Source organism: Copadichromis virginalis, linkage group LG12, assembly GCF_057382275.1.
Source record: "Copadichromis virginalis isolate Kocher_CV1m ecotype Utaka linkage group LG12, C_Virginalis_male_GT1.1, whole genome shotgun sequence".
In the NCBI taxonomy this organism is placed as follows: domain Eukaryota; kingdom Metazoa; phylum Chordata; class Actinopteri; order Cichliformes; family Cichlidae; genus Copadichromis; species Copadichromis virginalis.
Window position 1 is genome coordinate 40,194,364 of NC_140629.1, and position 18,078 is coordinate 40,212,441.

Genomic DNA, 18,078 nt, shown 5'->3' on the forward strand with positions numbered 1-18,078 from the left:
GTAGAAGCCTGGAGTGATGCTGGCTTCTTCTTTGAGCCTGTTCTTCTTGGGGGTTGCCAGAGTGGATCGTCTGCCTCCATCTCACCCTGCCCCTAGCATTCTCCTCTGTCACACCAACCCTCTGCATGTCCTACTTGGCTACGTCTATGAACGTTGTCTTTGGTCTTTCTCTTATTCTCCTGCCCAGCCGCTCCGTATTTAACACCCTTTTCCCAGTATATCTTATATCCCTCCTCTGCACATGTGCAAATCACCTCAGCCTTGCTGGCCTAACGTCGTCCGCAAACGGCTCAACCCCAGCTGTCCCTCGCACGTGGTCATTTCACATCTGTTCCATCCTGGACACTCCCAAGCAAAAGCTTATCATCTTCAACTCTGCAGACTCCATCTGTGCCACACATCAGAGCAGCTCTCACTACCATCTTCTAAAGGTTGCCTTTCGCACTTGCTGCTATCCTTGTGTGACAAATCACCCCTGAATTTGTTCTCCACCCACACCCAATGGATTGGCTACACGCATGGCTTTGGGTCTCCTCGCGGATGTCCAAAAGTGTCCTGGAGAATGCGGGTATCGATCCCGCTGCCTCTCACATGCAAAGCGAGCGCTCTACCATTTGAGCTAATTCCCCATTGAGGGTTGAGCACTGCAGCTTCATCGTGCCATACGGAGCCTCAGCTCAGGTGGAACTAATCACAACACCCCCCTTTCAATGTTTTCTGGGCTTGTCAACTACAACAAGACTCTTTGGTGCAATCGTAACTCACACGAGACATTTCCGAGCGATTCAAGTCTGGGCCCTACGCAGTACGCCAGGAGAGTGTCACTGGAAGCCCCTTTCAGCTGCTTCTGGAGAAAAGAGATGTCAGACTGGGCCGGGGGACTCTTTGCTGCCATCGGCCAGTATTGTGAGGGTAAGAGGGGAGACAATCACTTCATATGGTCAAAGATTGATGAGGTTTGAAGCCAGCGTTAACATGGTAGTACCTGAAAGGTAGTGAGCGGAGAAGTGCAAATAAACCTGGGGTGTACAACATCAGGCCTCGAGGGCCGGTGTCCTGCAGGTTTTAGGTATAACCCTGGGTCAACACACCTGAATCAAATGATTAGTTCATTACCAGGCCTCTGGAGAACTTCAAGAAATGTTGAGGAGGTAATTTAGCCATTTGAATCCCCTGTGATGGATCAAGAATACATCTGAAACCTGCAGGACACCGGCCCTCGAGGCCTGGAGTTCGACACCTGTGAAATAAAGATTTGCCAAAGGAAGCCACATGCATTCAATTGGGACACTGACTAGCAAAGTGTCAAATGGAGAACGCGGGCGTCGATCCCGCTACCTCTCGCATGCTAAGCGAGCGCTCTACCATTTGAGCTAACTCCCCTGTGCCACATGTCTTACTTATTACAGGCTACACTTTGTCCATACTTGTTGTATGATCAAAATAGGGAAGGGGCACAAATCCTGAAATCTGCAAAGCGCCCAGGAGGTGGCTGAGAGACTAAGGCGGCTCGCTGACAATCCACTGTCATGCTAACGTGACTGAATGCCATCAGCCTTAGAGACAGACTGAGGAGACTGGACATCCAAGGGACTGTGGACTAGAGCCACTGCTAATTCACATTGAATGAAGCCAACTGAGGGAGGTGGTTCTAATCAATATGCTTACCGACCTCCTCCCCTTGGTTTTCAGTGTAGGGCAAGTTGGCCATTAGGAATGTTGCTATTCTGGAAGCAGAACGTCTTTCTACTACTGTATTAGCAGACCATTGTCTTTAACATGACCTGTGCAACAAGACCACATGGTGAACTAAAGTGAATACTGAGCCAAAGAAGAGCATTGCATCATGCCTGCTTTGGCAGCCAATCTTACACTGACAAGATGCATCAACATAAGCAGAAAGAGCTCTCGACGAGGATGGGATTCGAACCCACGCGTGCACAGCACAATGGATTAGCAGTCCATCGCCTTAACCTCTCGGCCACCTCATCTGCCGCACACCGCTCTTTGCCAGTAGCATTGGGAATTGACGAGGGATAATGTGTGAGCTGATCGCTGGTGTATGGACGCAGGGAGATTGACTCCAGATCCCCGACGAGGGGCTGCGTAACACTTTGGTAGAAGCCTGGAGTGATGCTGGCTTCTTCTTTGAGCCTGTTCTTCTTGGGGGTTGCCAGAGTGGATCGTCTGCCTCCATCTCACCCTGCCCCTAGCATTCTCCTCTGTCACACCAACCCTCTGCATGTCCTACTTGGCTACGTCTATGAACGTTGTCTTTGGTCTTTCTCTTATTCTCCTGCCCAGCCGCTCCGTATTTAACACCCTTTTCCCAGTATATCTTATATCCCTCCTCTGCACATGTGCAAATCACCTCAGCCTTGCTGGCCTAACGTCGTCTGCAAACGGCTCAACCCCAGCTGTCCCTCGCACGTGGTCATTTCACATCTGTTCCATCCTGGACACTCCCAAGCAAAAGCTTATCATCTTCAACTCTATCTGTGCCACACATCAGAGCAGCTCTCACTACCATCTTCTAAAGCTTGCCTTTCGCACTTGCTGCTATCCTTGTGTGACAAATCACCCCTGAATTTGTTCTCCACCCACACCCAATGGATTGGCTACACGCATGGCTTTGGGTCTCCTCGCGGATGTCCAAAAGTGTCCTGGAGAATGCGGGTATCGATCCCGCTGCCTCTCACATGCAAAGCGAGCGCTCTACCATTTGAGCTAATTCCCCATTGAGGGTTGAGCACTGCAGCTTCATCGTGCCATACGGAGCCTCAGCTCAGGTGGAACTAATCACAACACCCCCCTTTCAATGTTTTCTGGGCTTGTCAACTACAACAAGACTCTTTGGTGCAATCGTAACTCACACGAGACATTTCCGAGCGATTCAAGTCTGGGCCCTACGCAGTACGCCAGGAGAGTGTCACTGGAAGCCCCTTTCAGCTGCTTCTGGAGAAAAGAGATGTCAGACTGGGCCGGGGGACTCTTTGCTGCCATCGGCCAGTATTGTGAGGGTAAGAGGGGAGACAATCACTTCATATGGTCAAAGATTGATGAGGTTTGAAGCCAGCGTTAACATGGTAGTACCTGAAAGGTAGTGAGCGGAGAAGTGCAAATAAACCTGGGGTGTACAACATCAGGCCTCGAGGGCCGGTGTCCTGCAGGTTTTAGGTATAACCCTGGGTCAACACACCTGAATCAAATGATTAGTTCATTACCAGGCCTCTGGAGAACTTCAAGAAATGTTGAGGAGGTAATTTAGCCATTTGAATCCCCTATGATGGATCAAGAATACATCTGAAACCTGCAGGACACCGGCCCTCGAGGCCTGGAGTTCGACACCTGTGAAATAAAGATTTGCCAAAGGAAGCCACATGCATTCAATTGGGACACTGACTAGCAAAGTGTGAAATGGAGAATGCGGGCGTCGATCCCGCTACCTCTCGCATGCTAAGCGAGCGCTCTACCATTTGAGCTAACTCCCCTGTGCCACATGTCTTACTTATTACAGGCTACACTTTGTCCATACTTGTTGTATGATCAAAATAGGGAAGGGGCACAAATCCTGAAATCTGCAAAGCGCCCAGGAGGTGGCTGAGAGACTAAGGCGGCTCGCTGACAATCCACTGTCATGCTAACGTGACTGAATGCCATCAGCCTTAGAGACAGACTGAGGAGACTGGACATCCAAGGGACTGTGGACTAGAGCCACTGCTAATTCACATTGAATGAAGCCAACTGAGGGAGGTGGTTCTAATCAATATGCTTACCGACCTCCTCCCCTTGGTTTTCAGTGTAGGGCAAGTGGGCCATTAGGAATGTTGCTATTCTGGAAGCAGAACGTCTTTCTACTACTGTATTAGCAGACCATTGTCTTTAACATGACCTGTGCAACAAGACCACATGGTGAACTAAAGTGAATACTGAGCCAAAGAAGAGCATTGCATCATGCCTGCTTTGGCAGCCAATCTTACACTGACAAGATGCATCAACCTAAGCAGAAAGAGCTCTCGACGAGGATGGGATTCGAGCCCACGCTTGCACAGCACAATGGATTAGCAGTCCATCGCCTTAACCTCTCGGCCACCTCATCTGCCGCACACCGCTCTTTGCCAGTAGCATTGGGAATTGACGAGGGATAATGTGTGAGCTGATCGCTGGTGTATGGACGCAGGGAGATTGACTCCAGATCCCCGACGAGGGGCTGCGTAACACTTTGGTAGAAGCCTGGAGTGATGCTGGCTTCTTCTTTGAGCCTGTTCTTCTTGGGGGTTGCCAGAGTGGATCGTCTGCCTCCATCTCACCCTGCCCCTAGCATTCTCCTCTGTCACACCAACCCTCTGCATGTCCTACTTGGCTACGTCTATGAACGTTGTCTTTGGTCTTTCTCTTATTCTCCTGCCCAGCAGCTCCGTATTTAACACCCTTTTCCCAGTATATCTTATATCCCTCCTCTGCACATGTGCAAATAACCTCAGCCTTGCTGGCCTAACGTCGTCTGCAAACGGCTCAACCCCAGCTGTCCCTCGCACGTGGTCATTTCACATCTGTTCCATCCTGGACACTCCCAAGCAAAAGCTTATCATCTTCAACTCTGCAGACTCCATCTGTGCCACACATCAGAGCAGCTCTCACTACCATCTTCTAAAGCTTGCCTTTCGCACTTGCTGCTATCCTTGTGTGACAAATCACCCCTGAATTTGTTCTCCACCCACACCCAATGGATTGGCTACACGCATGGCTTTGGGTCTCCTCGCGGATGTCCAAAAGTGTCCTGGAGAATGCGGGTATCGATCCCGCTGCCTCTCACATGCAAAGCGAGCGCTCTACCATTTGAGCTAATTCCCCATTGAGGGTTGAGCACTGCAGCTTCATCGTGCCATACGGAGCCTCAGCTCAGGTGGAACTAATCACAACACCCCCCCTTTCAATGTTTTCTGGGCTTGTCAACTACAACAAGACTCTTTGGTGCAATCGTAACTCACACGAGACATTTCCGAGCGATTCAAGTCTGGGCCCTACGCAGTACGCCAGGAGAGTGTCACTGGAAGCCCCTTTCAGCTGCTTCTGGAGAAAAGAGATGTCAGACTGGGCCGGGGGACTCTTTGCTGCCATCGGCCAGTATTGTGAGGGTAAGAGGGGAGACAATCACTTCATATGGTCAAAGATTGATGAGGTTTGAAGCCAGCGTTAACATAGTAGTACCTGAAAGGTAGTGAGCGGAGAAGTGCAAATAAACCTGGGGTGTACAACATCAGGCCTCGAGGGCCGGTGTCCTGCAGGTTTTAGGTATAACCCTGGGTCAACACACCTGAATCAAATGATTAGTTCATTACCAGGCCTCTGGAGAACTTCAAGAAATGTTGAGGAGGTAATTTAGCCATTTGAATCCCCTATGATGGATCAAGAATACATCTGAAACCTGCAGGACACCGGCCCTCGAGGCCTGGAGTTCGACACCTGTGAAATAAAGATTTGCCAAAGGAAGCCACATGCATTCAATTGGGACACTGACTAGCAAAGTGTCAAATGGAGAATGCGGGCGTCGATCCCGCTACCTCTCGCATGCTAAGCGAGCGCTCTACCATTTGAGCTAACTCCCCTGTGCCACATGTCTTACTTATTACAGGCTACACTTTGTCCATACTTGTTGTATGATCAAAATAGGGAAGGGGCACAAATCCTGAAATCTGCAAAGCGCCCAGGAGGTGGCTGAGAGACTAAGGCGGCTCGCTGACAATCCACTGTCATGCTAACGTGACTGAATGCCATCAGCCTTAGAGACAGACTGAGGAGACTGGACATCCAAGGGACTGTGGACTAGAGCCACTGCTAATTCACATTGAATGAAGCCAACTGAGGGAGGTGGTTCTAATCAATATGCTTACCGACCTCCTCCCCTTGGTTTTCAGTGTAGGGCAAGTTGGCCATTAGGAATGTTGCTATTCTGGAAGCAGAACGTCTTTCTACTACTGTATTAGCAGACCATTGTCTTTAACATGACCTGTGCAACAAGACCACATGGTGAACTAAAGTGAATACTGAGCCAAAGAAGAGCATTGCATCATGCCTGCTTTGGTAGCCAATCTTACACTGACAAGATGCATCAACCTAAGCAGAAAGAGCTCTCGACGAGGATGGGATTCGAACCCACGCGTGCACAGCACAATGGATTAGCAGTCCATCGCCTTAACCTCTCGGCCACCTCATCTGCCGCACACCGCTCTTTGCCAGTAGCATTGGGAATTGACGAGGGATAATGTGTGAGCTGATCGCTGGTGTATGGACGCAGGGAGATTGACTCCAGATCCCCGACGAGGGGCTGCGTAACACTTTGGTAGAAGCCTGGAGTGATGCTGGCTTCTTCTTTGAGCCTGTTCTTCTTGGGGGTTGCCAGAGTGGATCGTCTGCCTCCATCTCACCCTGCCCCTAGCATTCTCCTCTGTCACACCAACCCTCTGCATGTCCTACTTGGCTACGTCTATGAACGTTGTCTTTGGTCTTTCTCTTATTCTCCTGCCCAGCAGCTCCGTATTTAACACCCTTTTCCCAGTATATCTTATATCCCTCCTCTGCACATGTGCAAATAACCTCAGCCTTGCTGGCCTAACGTCGTCTGCAAACGGCTCAACCCCAGCTGTCCCTCGCACGTGGTCATTTCACATCTGTTCCATCCTGGACACTCCCAAGCAAAAGCTTATCATCTTCAACTCTGCAGACTCCATCTGTGCCACACATCAGAGCAGCTCTCACTACCATCTTCTAAAGCTTGCCTTTCGCACTTGCTGCTATCCTTGTGTGACAAATCACCCCTGAATTTGTTCTCCACCCACACCCAATGGATTGGCTACACGCATGGCTTTGGGTCTCCTCGCGGATGTCCAAAAGTGTCCTGGAGAATGCGGGTATCGATCCCGCTGCCTCTCACATGCAAAGCGAGCGCTCTACCATTTGAGCTAATTCCCCATTGAGGGTTGAGCACTGCAGCTTCATCGTGCCATACGGAGCCTCAGCTCAGGTGGAACTAATCACAACACCCCCCTTTCAATGTTTTCTGGGCTTGTCAACTACAACAAGACCCTTTGGTGCAATCGTAACTCACACGAGACATTTCCGAGCGATTCAAGTCTGGGCCCTACGCAGTACGCCAGGAGAGTGTCACTGGAAGCCCCTTTCAGCTGCTTCTGGAGAAAAGAGATGTCAGACTGGGCCGGGGGACTCTTTGCTGCCATCGGCCAGTATTGTGAGGGTAAGAGGGGAGACAATCACTTCATATGGTCAAAGATTGATGAGGTTTGAAGCCAGCGTTAACATGGTAGTACCTGAAAGGTAGTGAGCGGAGAAGTGCAAATAAACCTGGGGTGTACAACATCAGGCCTCGAGGGCCGGTGTCCTGCAGGTTTTAGGTATAACCCTGGGTCAACACACCTGAATCAAATGATTAGTTCATTACCAGGCCTCTGGAGAACTTCAAGAAATGTTGAGGAGGTAATTTAGCCATTTGAATCCCCTATGATGGATCAAGAATACATCTGAAACCTGCAGGACACCGGCCCTCGAGGCCTGGAGTTCGACACCTGTGAAATAAAGATTTGCCAAAGGAAGCCACATGCATTCAATTGGGACACTGACTAGCAAAGTGTCAAATGGAGAATGCGGGCGTCGATCCCGCTACCTCTCGCATGCTAAGCGAGCGCTCTACCATTTGAGCTAACTCCCCTGTGCCACATGTCTTACTTATTACAGGCTACACTTTGTCCATACTTGTTGTATGATCAAAATAGGGAAGGGGCACAAATCCTGAAATCTGCAAAGCGCCCAGGAGGTGGCTGAGAGACTAAGGCGGCTCGCTGACAATCCACTGTCATGCTAACGTGACTGAATGCCATCAGCCTTAGAGACAGACTGAGGAGACTGGACATCCAAGGGACTGTGGACTAGAGCCACTGCTAATTCACATTGAATGAAGCCAACTGAGGGAGGTGGTTCTAATCAATATGCTTACCGACCTCCTCCCCTTGGTTTTCAGTGTAGGGCAAGTTGGCCATTAGGAATGTTGCTATTCTGGAAGCAGAACGTCTTTCTACTACTGTATTAGCAGACCATTGTCTTTAACATGACCTGTGCAACAAGACCACATGGTGAACTAAAGTGAATACTGAGCCAAAGAAGAGCATTGCATCATGCCTGCTTTGGCAGCCAATCTTACACTGACAAGATGCATCAACCTAAGCAGAAAGAGCTCTCGACGAGGATGGGATTCGAACCCACGCGTGCACAGCACAATGGATTAGCAGTCCATCGCCTTAACCTCTCGGCCACCTCATCTGCCGCACACCGCTCTTTGCCAGTAGCATTGGGAATTGACGAGGGATAATGTGTGAGCTGATCGCTGGTGTATGGACGCAGGGAGATTGACTCCAGATCCCCGACGAGGGGCTGCGTAACACTTTGGTAGAAGCCTGGAGTGATGCTGGCTTCTTCTTTGAGCCTGTTCTTCTTGGGGGTTGCCAGAGTGGATCGTCTGCCTCCATCTCACCCTGCCCCTAGCATTCTCCTCTGTCACACCAACCCTCTGCATGTCCTACTTGGCTACGTCTATGAACGTTGTCTTTGGTCTTTCTCTTATTCTCCTGCCCAGCCGCTCCGTATTTAACACCCTTTTCCCAGTATATCTTATATCCCTCCTCTGCACATGTGCAAATCACCTCAGCCTTGCTGGCCTAACGTCGTCTGCAAACGGCTCAACCCCAGCTGTCCCTCGCACGTGGTCATTTCACATCTGTTCCATCCTGGACACTCCCAAGCAAAAGCTTATCATCTTCAACTCTGCAGACTCCATCTGTGCCACACATCAGAGCAGCTCTCACTACCATCTTCTAAAGCTTGCCTTTCGCACTTGCTGCTATCCTTGTGTGACAAATCACCCCTGAATTTGTTCTCCACCCACACCCAATGGATTGGCTACACGCATGGCTTTGGGTCTCCTCGCGGATGTCCAAAAGTGTCCTGGAGAATGCGGGTATCGATCCCGCTGCCTCTCACATGCAAAGCGAGCGCTCTACCATTTGAGCTAATTCCCCATTGAGGGTTGAGCACTGCAGCTTCATCGTGCCATACGGAGCCTCAGCTCAGGTGGAACTAATCACAACACCCCCCTTTCAATGTTTTCTGGGCTTGTCAACTACAACAAGACCCTTTGGTGCAATCGTAACTCACACGAGACATTTCCGAGCGATTCAAGTCTGGGCCCTACGCAGTACGCCAGGAGAGTGTCACTGGAAGCCCCTTTCAGCTGCTTCTGGAGAAAAGAGATGTCAGACTGGGCCGGGGGACTCTTTGCTGCCATCGGCCAGTATTGTGAGGGTAAGAGGGGAGACAATCACTTCATATGGTCAAAGATTGATGAGGTTTGAAGCCAGCGTTAACATGGTAGTACCTGAAAGGTAGTGAGCGGAGAAGTGCAAATAAACCTGGGGTGTACAACATCAGGCCTCGAGGGCCGGTGTCCTGCAGGTTTTAGGTATAACCCTGGGTCAACACACCTGAATCAAATGATTAGTTCATTACCAGGCCTCTGGAGAACTTCAAGAAATGTTGAGGAGGTAATTTAGCCATTTGAATCCCCTATGATGGATCAAGAATACATCTGAAACCTGCAGGACACCGGCCCTCGAGGCCTGGAGTTCGACACCTGTGAAATAAAGATTTGCCAAAGGAAGCCACATGCATTCAATTGGGACACTGACTAGCAAAGTGTCAAATGGAGAATGCGGGCGTCGATCCCGCTACCTCTCGCATGCTAAGCGAGCGCTCTACCATTTGAGCTAACTCCCCTGTGCCACATGTCTTACTTATTACAGGCTACACTTTGTCCATACTTGTTGTATGATCAAAATAGGGAAGGGGCACAAATCCTGAAATCTGCAAAGCGCCCAGGAGGTGGCTGAGAGACTAAGGCGGCTCGCTGACAATCCACTGTCATGCTAACGTGACTGAATGCCATCAGCCTTAGAGACAGACTGAGGAGACTGGACATCCAAGGGACTGTGGACTAGAGCCACTGCTAATTCACATTGAATGAAGCCAACTGAGGGAGGTGGTTCTAATCAATATGCTTACCGACCTCCTCCCCTTGGTTTTCAGTGTAGGGCAAGTTGGCCATTAGGAATGTTGCTATTCTGGAAGCAGAACGTCTTTCTACTACTGTATTAGCAGACCATTGTCTTTAACATGACCTGTGCAACAAGACCACATGGTGAACTAAAGTGAATACTGAGCCAAAGAAGAGCATTGCATCATGCCTGCTTTGGCAGCCAATCTTACACTGACAAGATGCATCAACATAAGCAGAAAGAGCTCTCGACGAGGATGGGATTCGAACCCACGCGTGCACAGCACAATGGATTAGCAGTCCATCGCCTTAACCTCTCGGCCACCTCATCTGCCGCACACCGCTCTTTGCCAGTAGCATTGGGAATTGACGAGGGATAATGTGTGAGCTGATCGCTGGTGTATGGACGCAGGGAGATTGACTCCAGATCCCCGACGAGGGGCTGCGTAACACTTTGGTAGAAGCCTGGAGTGATGCTGGCTTCTTCTTTGAGCCTGTTCTTCTTGGGGGTTGCCAGAGTGGATCGTCTGCCTCCATCTCACCCTGCCCCTAGCATTCTCCTCTGTCACACCAACCCTCTGCATGTCCTACTTGGCTACGTCTATGAACGTTGTCTTTGGTCTTTCTCTTATTCTCCTGCCCAGCCGCTCCGTATTTAACACCCTTTTCCCAGTATATCTTATATCCCTCCTCTGCACATGTGCAAATCACCTCAGCCTTGCTGGCCTAACGTCGTCTGCAAACGGCTCAACCCCAGCTGTCCCTCGCACGTGGTCATTTCACATCTGTTCCATCCTGGACACTCCCAAGCAAAAGCTTATCATCTTCAACTCTATCTGTGCCACACATCAGAGCAGCTCTCACTACCATCTTCTAAAGCTTGCCTTTCGCACTTGCTGCTATCCTTGTGTGACAAATCACCCCTGAATTTGTTCTCCACCCACACCCAATGGATTGGCTACACGCATGGCTTTGGGTCTCCTCGCGGATGTCCAAAAGTGTCCTGGAGAATGCGGGTATCGATCCCGCTGCCTCTCACATGCAAAGCGAGCGCTCTACCATTTGAGCTAATTCCCCATTGAGGGTTGAGCACTGCAGCTTCATCGTGCCATACGGAGCCTCAGCTCAGGTGGAACTAATCACAACACCCCCCTTTCAATGTTTTCTGGGCTTGTCAACTACAACAAGACTCTTTGGTGCAATCGTAACTCACACGAGACATTTCCGAGCGATTCAAGTCTGGGCCCTACGCAGTACGCCAGGAGAGTGTCACTGGAAGCCCCTTTCAGCTGCTTCTGGAGAAAAGAGATGTCAGACTGGGCCGGGGGACTCTTTGCTGCCATCGGCCAGTATTGTGAGGGTAAGAGGGGAGACAATCACTTCATATGGTCAAAGATTGATGAGGTTTGAAGCCAGCGTTAACATGGTAGTACCTGAAAGGTAGTGAGCGGAGAAGTGCAAATAAACCTGGGGTGTACAACATCAGGCCTCGAGGGCCGGTGTCCTGCAGGTTTTAGGTATAACCCTGGGTCAACACACCTGAATCAAATGATTAGTTCATTACCAGGCCTCTGGAGAACTTCAAGAAATGTTGAGGAGGTAATTTAGCCATTTGAATCCCCTATGATGGATCAAGAATACATCTGAAACCTGCAGGACACCGGCCCTCGAGGCCTGGAGTTCAACACCTGTGAAATAAAGATTTGCCAAAGGAAGCCACATGCATTCAATTGGGACACTGACTAGCAAAGTGTCAAATGGAGAATGCGGGCGTCGATCCCGCTACCTCTCGCATGCTAAGCGAGCGCTCTACCATTTGAGCTAACTCCCCTGTGCCACATGTCTTACTTATTACAGGCTACACTTTGTCCATACTTGTTGTATGATCAAAATAGGGAAGGGGCACAAATCCTGAAATCTGCAAAGCGCCCAGGAGGTGGCTGAGAGACTAAGGCGGCTCGCTGACAATCCACTGTCATGCTAACGTGACTGAATGCCATCAGCCTTAGAGACAGACTGAGGAGACTGGACATCCAAGGGACTGTGGACTAGAGCCACTGCTAATTCACATTGAATGAAGCCAACTGAGGGAGGTGGTTCTAATCAATATGCTTACCGACCTCCTCCCCTTGGTTTTCAGTGTAGGGCAAGTTGGCCATTAGGAATGTTGCTATTCTGGAAGCAGAACGTCTTTCTACTACTGTATTAGCAGACCATTGTCTTTAACATGACCTGTGCAACAAGACCACATGGTGAACTAAAGTGAATACTGAGCCAAAGAAGAGCATTGCATCATGCCTGCTTTGGCAGCCAATCTTACACTGACAAGATGCATCAACCTAAGCAGAAAGAGCTCTCGACGAGGATGGGATTCGAGCCCACGCTTGCACAGCACAATGGATTAGCAGTCCATCGCCTTAACCTCTCGGCCACCTCATCTGCCGCACACCGCTCTTTGCCAGTAGCATTGGGAATTGACGAGGGATAATGTGTGAGCTGATCGCTGGTGTATGGACGCAGGGAGATTGACTCCAGATCCCCGACGAGGGGCTGCGTAACACTTTGGTAGAAGCCTGGAGTGATGCTGGCTTCTTCTTTGAGCCTGTTCTTCTTGGGGGTTGCCAGAGTGGATCGTCTGCCTCCATCTCACCCTGCCCCTAGCATTCTCCTCTGTCACACCAACCCTCTGCATGTCCTACTTGGCTACGTCTATGAACGTTGTCTTTGGTCTTTCTCTTATTCTCCTGCCCAGCAGCTCCGTATTTAACACCCTTTTCCCAGTATATCTTATATCCCTCCTCTGCACATGTGCAAATAACCTCAGCCTTGCTGGCCTAACGTCGTCTGCAAACGGCTCAACCCCAGCTGTCCCTCGCACGTGGTCATTTCACATCTGTTCCATCCTGGACACTCCCAAGCAAAAGCTTATCATCTTCAACTCTGCAGACTCCATCTGTGCCACACATCAGAGCAGCTCTCACTACCATCTTCTAAAGCTTGCCTTTCGCACTTGCTGCTATCCTTGTGTGACAAATCACCCCTGAATTTGTTCTCCACCCACACCCAATGGATTGGCTACACGCATGGCTTTGGGTCTCCTCGCGGATGTCCAAAAGTGTCCTGGAGAATGCGGGTATCGATCCCGCTGCCTCTCACATGCAAAGCGAGCGCTCTACCATTTGAGCTAATTCCCCATTGAGGGTTGAGCACTGCAGCTTCATCGTGCCATACGGAGCCTCAGCTCAGGTGGAACTAATCACAACACCCCCCTTTCAATGTTTTCTGGGCTTGTCAACTACAACAAGACCCTTTGGTGCAATCGTAACTCACACGAGACATTTCCGAGCGATTCAAGTCTGGGCCCTACGCAGTACGCCAGGAGAGTGTCACTGGAAGCCCCTTTCAGCTGCTTCTGGAGAAAAGAGATGTCAGACTGGGCCGGGGGACTCTTTGCTGCCATCGGCCAGTATTGTGAGGGTAAGAGGGGAGACAATCACTTCATATGGTCAAAGATTGATGAGGTTTGAAGCCAGCGTTAACATGGTAGTACCTGAAAGGTAGTGAGCGGAGAAGTGCAAATAAACCTGGGGTGTACAACATCAGGCCTCGAGGGCCGGTGTCCTGCAGGTTTTAGGTATAACCCTGGGTCAACACACCTGAATCAAATGATTAGTTCATTACCAGGCCTCTGGAGAACTTCAAGAAATGTTGAGGAGGTAATTTAGCCATTTGAATCCCCTATGATGGATCAAGAATACATCTGAAACCTGCAGGACACCGGCCCTCGAGGCCTGGAGTTCGACACCTGTGAAATAAAGATTTGCCAAAGGAAGCCACATGCATTCAATTGGGACACTGACTAGCAAAGTGTCAAATGGAGAATGCGGGCGTCGATCCCGCTACCTCTCGCATGCTAAGCGAGCGCTCTACCATTTGAGCTAACTCCCCTGTGCCACATGTCTTACTTATTACAGGCTACACTTTGTCCATACTTGTTGTATGATCAAAATAGGGAAGGGGCACAAATCCTGAAATCTGCAAAGCGCCCAGGAGGTGGCTGAGAGACTAAGGCGGCTCGCTGACAATCCACTGTCATGCTAACGTGACTGAATGCCATCAGCCTTAGAGACAGACTGAGGAGACTGGACATCCAAGGGACTGTGGACTAGAGCCACTGCTAATTCACATTGAATGAAGCCAACTGAGGGAGGTGGTTCTAATCAATATGCTTACCGACCTCCTCCCCTTGGTTTTCAGTGTAGGGCAAGTTGGCCATTAGGAATGTTGCTATTCTGGAAGCAGAACGTCTTTCTACTACTGTATTAGCAGACCATTGTCTTTAACATGACCTGTGCAACAAGACCACATGGTGAACTAAAGTGAATACTGAGCCAAAGAAGAGCATTGCATCATGCCTGCTTTGGCAGCCAATCTTACACTGACAAGATGCATCAACCTAAGCAGAAAGAGCTCTCGACGAGGATGGGATTCGAACCCACGCGTGCACAGCACAATGGATTAGCAGTCCATCGCCTTAACCTCTCGGCCACCTCATCTGCCGCACACCGCTCTTTGCCAGTAGCATTGGGAATTGACGAGGGATAATGTGTGAGCTGATCGCTGGTGTATGGACGCAGGGAGATTGACTCCAGATCCCCGACGAGGGGCTGCGTAACACTTTGGTAGAAGCCTGGAGTGATGCTGGCTTCTTCTTTGAGCCTGTTCTTCTTGGGGGTTGCCAGAGTGGATCGTCTGCCTCCATCTCACCCTGCCCCTAGCATTCTCCTCTGTCACACCAACCCTCTGCATGTCCTACTTGGCTACGTCTATGAACGTTGTCTTTGGTCTTTCTCTTATTCTCCTGCCCAGCCGCTCCGTATTTAACACCCTTTTCCCAGTATATCTTATATCCCTCCTCTGCACATGTGCAAATCACCTCAGCCTTGCTGGCCTAACGTCGTCTGCAAACGGCTCAACCCCAGCTGTCCCTCGCACGTGGTCATTTCACATCTGTTCCATCCTGGACACTCCCAAGCAAAAGCTTATCATCTTCAACTCTGCAGACTCCATCTGTGCCACACATCAGAGCAGCTCTCACTACCATCTTCTAAAGCTTGCCTTTCGCACTTGCTGCTATCCTTGTGTGACAAATCACCCCTGAATTTGTTCTCCACCCACACCCAATGGATTGGCTACACGCATGGCTTTGGGTCTCCTCGCGGATGTCCAAAAGTGTCCTGGAGAATGCGGGTATCGATCCCGCTGCCTCTCACATGCAAAGCGAGCGCTCTACCATTTGAGCTAATTCCCCATTGAGGGTTGAGCACTGCAGCTTCATCGTGCCATACGGAGCCTCAGCTCAGGTGGAACTAATCACAACACCCCCCTTTCAATGTTTTCTGGGCTTGTCAACTACAACAAGACCCTTTGGTGCAATCGTAACTCACACGAGACATTTCCGAGCGATTCAAGTCTGGGCCCTACGCAGTACGCCAGGAGAGTGTCACTGGAAGCCCCTTTCAGCTGCTTCTGGAGAAAAGAGATGTCAGACTGGGCCGGGGGACTCTTTGCTGCCATCGGCCAGTATTGTGAGGGTAAGAGGGGAGACAATCACTTCATATGGTCAAAGATTGATGAGGTTTGAAGCCAGCGTTAACATGGTAGTACCTGAAAGGTAGTGAGCGGAGAAGTGCAAATAAACCTGGGGTGTACAACATCAGGCCTCGAGGGCCGGTGTCCTGCAGGTTTTAGGTATAACCCTGGGTCAACACACCTGAATCAAATGATTAGTTCATTACCAGGCCTCTGGAGAACTTCAAGAAATGTTGAGGAGGTAATTTAGCCATTTGAATCCCCTATGATGGATCAAGAATACATCTGAAACCTGCAGGACACCGGCCCTCGAGGCCTGGAGTTCGACACCTGTGAAATAAAGATTTGCCAAAGGAAGCCACATGCATTCAATTGGGACACTGACTAGCAAAGTGTCAAATGGAGAATGCGGGCGTCGATCCCGCTACCTCTCGCATGCTAAGCGAGCGCTCTACCATTTGAGCTAACTCCCCTGTGCCACATGTCTTACTTATTACAGGCTACACTTTGTCCATACTTGTTGTATGATCAAAATAGGGAAGGGGCACAAATCCTGAAATCTGCAAAGCGCCCAGGAGGTGGCTGAGAGACTAAGGCGGCTCGCTGACAATCCACTGTCATGCTAACGTGACTGAATGCCATCAGCCTTAGAGACAGACTGAGGAGACTGGACATCCAAGGGACTGTGGACTAGAGCCACTGCTAATTCACATTGAATGAAGCCAACTGAGGGAGGTGGTTCTAATCAATATGCTTACCGACCTCCTCCCCTTGGTTTTCAGTGTAGGGCAAGTTGGCCATTAGGAATGTTGCTATTCTGGAAGCAGAACGTCTTTCTACTACTGTATTAGCAGACCATTGTCTTTAACATGACCTGTGCAACAAGACCACATGGTGAACTAAAGTGAATACTGAGCCAAAGAAGAGCATTGCATCATGCCTGCTTTGGCAGCCAATCTTACACTGACAAGATGCATCAACATAAGCAGAAAGAGCTCTCGACGAGGATGGGATTCGAACCCACGCGTGCACAGCACAATGGATTAGCAGTCCATCGCCTTAACCTCTCGGCCACCTCATCTGCCGCACACCGCTCTTTGCCAGTAGCATTGGGAATTGACGAGGGATAATGTGTGAGCTGATCGCTGGTGTATGGACGCAGGGAGATTGACTCCAGATCCCCGACGAGGGGCTGCGTAACACTTTGGTAGAAGCCTGGAGTGATGCTGGCTTCTTCTTTGAGCCTGTTCTTCTTGGGGGTTGCCAGAGTGGATCGTCTGCCTCCATCTCACCCTGCCCCTAGCATTCTCCTCTGTCACACCAACCCTCTGCATGTCCTACTTGGCTACGTCTATGAACGTTGTCTTTGGTCTTTCTCTTATTCTCCTGCCCAGCCGCTCCGTATTTAACACCCTTTTCCCAGTATATCTTATATCCCTCCTCTGCACATGTGCAAATCACCTCAGCCTTGCTGGCCTAACGTCGTCTGCAAACGGCTCAACCCCAGCTGTCCCTCGCACGTGGTCATTTCACATCTGTTCCATCCTGGACACTCCCAAGCAAAAGCTTATCATCTTCAACTCTATCTGTGCCACACATCAGAGCAGCTCTCACTACCATCTTCTAAAGCTTGCCTTTCGCACTTGCTGCTATCCTTGTGTGACAAATCACCCCTGAATTTGTTCTCCACCCACACCCAATGGATTGGCTACACGCATGGCTTTGGGTCTCCTCGCGGATGTCCAAAAGTGTCCTGGAGAATGCGGGTATCGATCCCGCTGCCTCTCACATGCAAAGCGAGCGCTCTACCATTTGAGCTAATTCCCCATTGAGGGTTGAGCACTGCAGCTTCATCGTGCCATACGGAGCCTCAGCTCAGGTGGAACTAATCACAACACCCCCCTTTCAATGTTTTCTGGGCTTGTCAACTACAACAAGACTCTTTGGTGCAATCGTAACTCACACGAGACATTTCCGAGCGATTCAAGTCTGGGCCCTACGCAGTACGCCAGGAGAGTGTCACTGGAAGCCCCTTTCAGCTGCTTCTGGAGAAAAGAGATGTCAGACTGGGCCGGGGGACTCTTTGCTGCCATCGGCCAGTATTGTGAGGGTAAGAGGGGAGACAATCACTTCATATGGTCAAAGATTGATGAGGTTTGAAGCCAGCGTTAACATGGTAGTACCTGAAAGGTAGTGAGCGGAGAAGTGCAAATAAACCTGGGGTGTACAACATCAGGCCTCGAGGGCCGGTGTCCTGCAGGTTTTAGGTATAACCCTGGGTCAACACACCTGAATCAAATGATTAGTTCATTACCAGGCCTCTGGAGAACTTCAAGAAATGTTGAGGAGGTAATTTAGCCATTTGA

At 50.1% G+C, this 18,078-nt stretch overlaps 24 non-coding genes across 24 annotated transcripts; all 24 read right to left on the minus strand.

Moving 5' to 3' along the window:
* Nucleotides 1-556: 556 nt before the first annotated feature.
* Nucleotides 557-629, minus strand: trnaa-ugc (transfer RNA alanine (anticodon UGC)). The gene has a single exon. It is a non-coding gene; the product is annotated as a tRNA-Ala (tRNA).
* A 1,280-nt stretch (nucleotides 630-1,909) lies between these two features.
* trnas-gcu (transfer RNA serine (anticodon GCU)) lies at nucleotides 1,910-1,991 on the minus strand. Its single transcript has one exon. It is a non-coding gene; the product is annotated as a tRNA-Ser (tRNA).
* A 673-nt stretch (nucleotides 1,992-2,664) lies between these two features.
* On the minus strand, nucleotides 2,665-2,737 carry trnaa-ugc (transfer RNA alanine (anticodon UGC)). Its single transcript has one exon. It is a non-coding gene; the product is annotated as a tRNA-Ala (tRNA).
* A 681-nt stretch (nucleotides 2,738-3,418) lies between these two features.
* Nucleotides 3,419-3,491, minus strand: trnaa-agc (transfer RNA alanine (anticodon AGC)). The gene has a single exon. It is a non-coding gene; the product is annotated as a tRNA-Ala (tRNA).
* A 526-nt stretch (nucleotides 3,492-4,017) lies between these two features.
* trnas-gcu (transfer RNA serine (anticodon GCU)) lies at nucleotides 4,018-4,099 on the minus strand. Its single transcript has one exon. It is a non-coding gene; the product is annotated as a tRNA-Ser (tRNA).
* A 682-nt stretch (nucleotides 4,100-4,781) lies between these two features.
* On the minus strand, nucleotides 4,782-4,854 carry trnaa-ugc (transfer RNA alanine (anticodon UGC)). Its single transcript has one exon. It is a non-coding gene; the product is annotated as a tRNA-Ala (tRNA).
* A 682-nt stretch (nucleotides 4,855-5,536) lies between these two features.
* On the minus strand, nucleotides 5,537-5,609 carry trnaa-agc (transfer RNA alanine (anticodon AGC)). The gene has a single exon. It is a non-coding gene; the product is annotated as a tRNA-Ala (tRNA).
* A 526-nt stretch (nucleotides 5,610-6,135) lies between these two features.
* trnas-gcu (transfer RNA serine (anticodon GCU)) lies at nucleotides 6,136-6,217 on the minus strand. Its single transcript has one exon. It is a non-coding gene; the product is annotated as a tRNA-Ser (tRNA).
* Nucleotides 6,218-6,899: 682 nt separating this feature from the next.
* Nucleotides 6,900-6,972, minus strand: trnaa-ugc (transfer RNA alanine (anticodon UGC)). Its single transcript has one exon. It is a non-coding gene; the product is annotated as a tRNA-Ala (tRNA).
* Nucleotides 6,973-7,653: 681 nt separating this feature from the next.
* On the minus strand, nucleotides 7,654-7,726 carry trnaa-agc (transfer RNA alanine (anticodon AGC)). Its single transcript has one exon. It is a non-coding gene; the product is annotated as a tRNA-Ala (tRNA).
* Nucleotides 7,727-8,252: 526 nt separating this feature from the next.
* trnas-gcu (transfer RNA serine (anticodon GCU)) lies at nucleotides 8,253-8,334 on the minus strand. Its single transcript has one exon. It is a non-coding gene; the product is annotated as a tRNA-Ser (tRNA).
* A 682-nt stretch (nucleotides 8,335-9,016) lies between these two features.
* On the minus strand, nucleotides 9,017-9,089 carry trnaa-ugc (transfer RNA alanine (anticodon UGC)). Its single transcript has one exon. It is a non-coding gene; the product is annotated as a tRNA-Ala (tRNA).
* A 681-nt stretch (nucleotides 9,090-9,770) lies between these two features.
* Nucleotides 9,771-9,843, minus strand: trnaa-agc (transfer RNA alanine (anticodon AGC)). The gene has a single exon. It is a non-coding gene; the product is annotated as a tRNA-Ala (tRNA).
* Nucleotides 9,844-10,369: 526 nt separating this feature from the next.
* On the minus strand, nucleotides 10,370-10,451 carry trnas-gcu (transfer RNA serine (anticodon GCU)). Its single transcript has one exon. It is a non-coding gene; the product is annotated as a tRNA-Ser (tRNA).
* A 673-nt stretch (nucleotides 10,452-11,124) lies between these two features.
* Nucleotides 11,125-11,197, minus strand: trnaa-ugc (transfer RNA alanine (anticodon UGC)). Its single transcript has one exon. It is a non-coding gene; the product is annotated as a tRNA-Ala (tRNA).
* A 681-nt stretch (nucleotides 11,198-11,878) lies between these two features.
* Nucleotides 11,879-11,951, minus strand: trnaa-agc (transfer RNA alanine (anticodon AGC)). The gene has a single exon. It is a non-coding gene; the product is annotated as a tRNA-Ala (tRNA).
* A 526-nt stretch (nucleotides 11,952-12,477) lies between these two features.
* On the minus strand, nucleotides 12,478-12,559 carry trnas-gcu (transfer RNA serine (anticodon GCU)). The gene has a single exon. It is a non-coding gene; the product is annotated as a tRNA-Ser (tRNA).
* A 682-nt stretch (nucleotides 12,560-13,241) lies between these two features.
* On the minus strand, nucleotides 13,242-13,314 carry trnaa-ugc (transfer RNA alanine (anticodon UGC)). Its single transcript has one exon. It is a non-coding gene; the product is annotated as a tRNA-Ala (tRNA).
* Nucleotides 13,315-13,995: 681 nt separating this feature from the next.
* On the minus strand, nucleotides 13,996-14,068 carry trnaa-agc (transfer RNA alanine (anticodon AGC)). Its single transcript has one exon. It is a non-coding gene; the product is annotated as a tRNA-Ala (tRNA).
* A 526-nt stretch (nucleotides 14,069-14,594) lies between these two features.
* On the minus strand, nucleotides 14,595-14,676 carry trnas-gcu (transfer RNA serine (anticodon GCU)). Its single transcript has one exon. It is a non-coding gene; the product is annotated as a tRNA-Ser (tRNA).
* A 682-nt stretch (nucleotides 14,677-15,358) lies between these two features.
* Nucleotides 15,359-15,431, minus strand: trnaa-ugc (transfer RNA alanine (anticodon UGC)). Its single transcript has one exon. It is a non-coding gene; the product is annotated as a tRNA-Ala (tRNA).
* A 681-nt stretch (nucleotides 15,432-16,112) lies between these two features.
* trnaa-agc (transfer RNA alanine (anticodon AGC)) lies at nucleotides 16,113-16,185 on the minus strand. Its single transcript has one exon. It is a non-coding gene; the product is annotated as a tRNA-Ala (tRNA).
* A 526-nt stretch (nucleotides 16,186-16,711) lies between these two features.
* Nucleotides 16,712-16,793, minus strand: trnas-gcu (transfer RNA serine (anticodon GCU)). Its single transcript has one exon. It is a non-coding gene; the product is annotated as a tRNA-Ser (tRNA).
* A 673-nt stretch (nucleotides 16,794-17,466) lies between these two features.
* On the minus strand, nucleotides 17,467-17,539 carry trnaa-ugc (transfer RNA alanine (anticodon UGC)). The gene has a single exon. It is a non-coding gene; the product is annotated as a tRNA-Ala (tRNA).
* Between the last annotated feature and the right edge of the window lie 539 nt (nucleotides 17,540-18,078).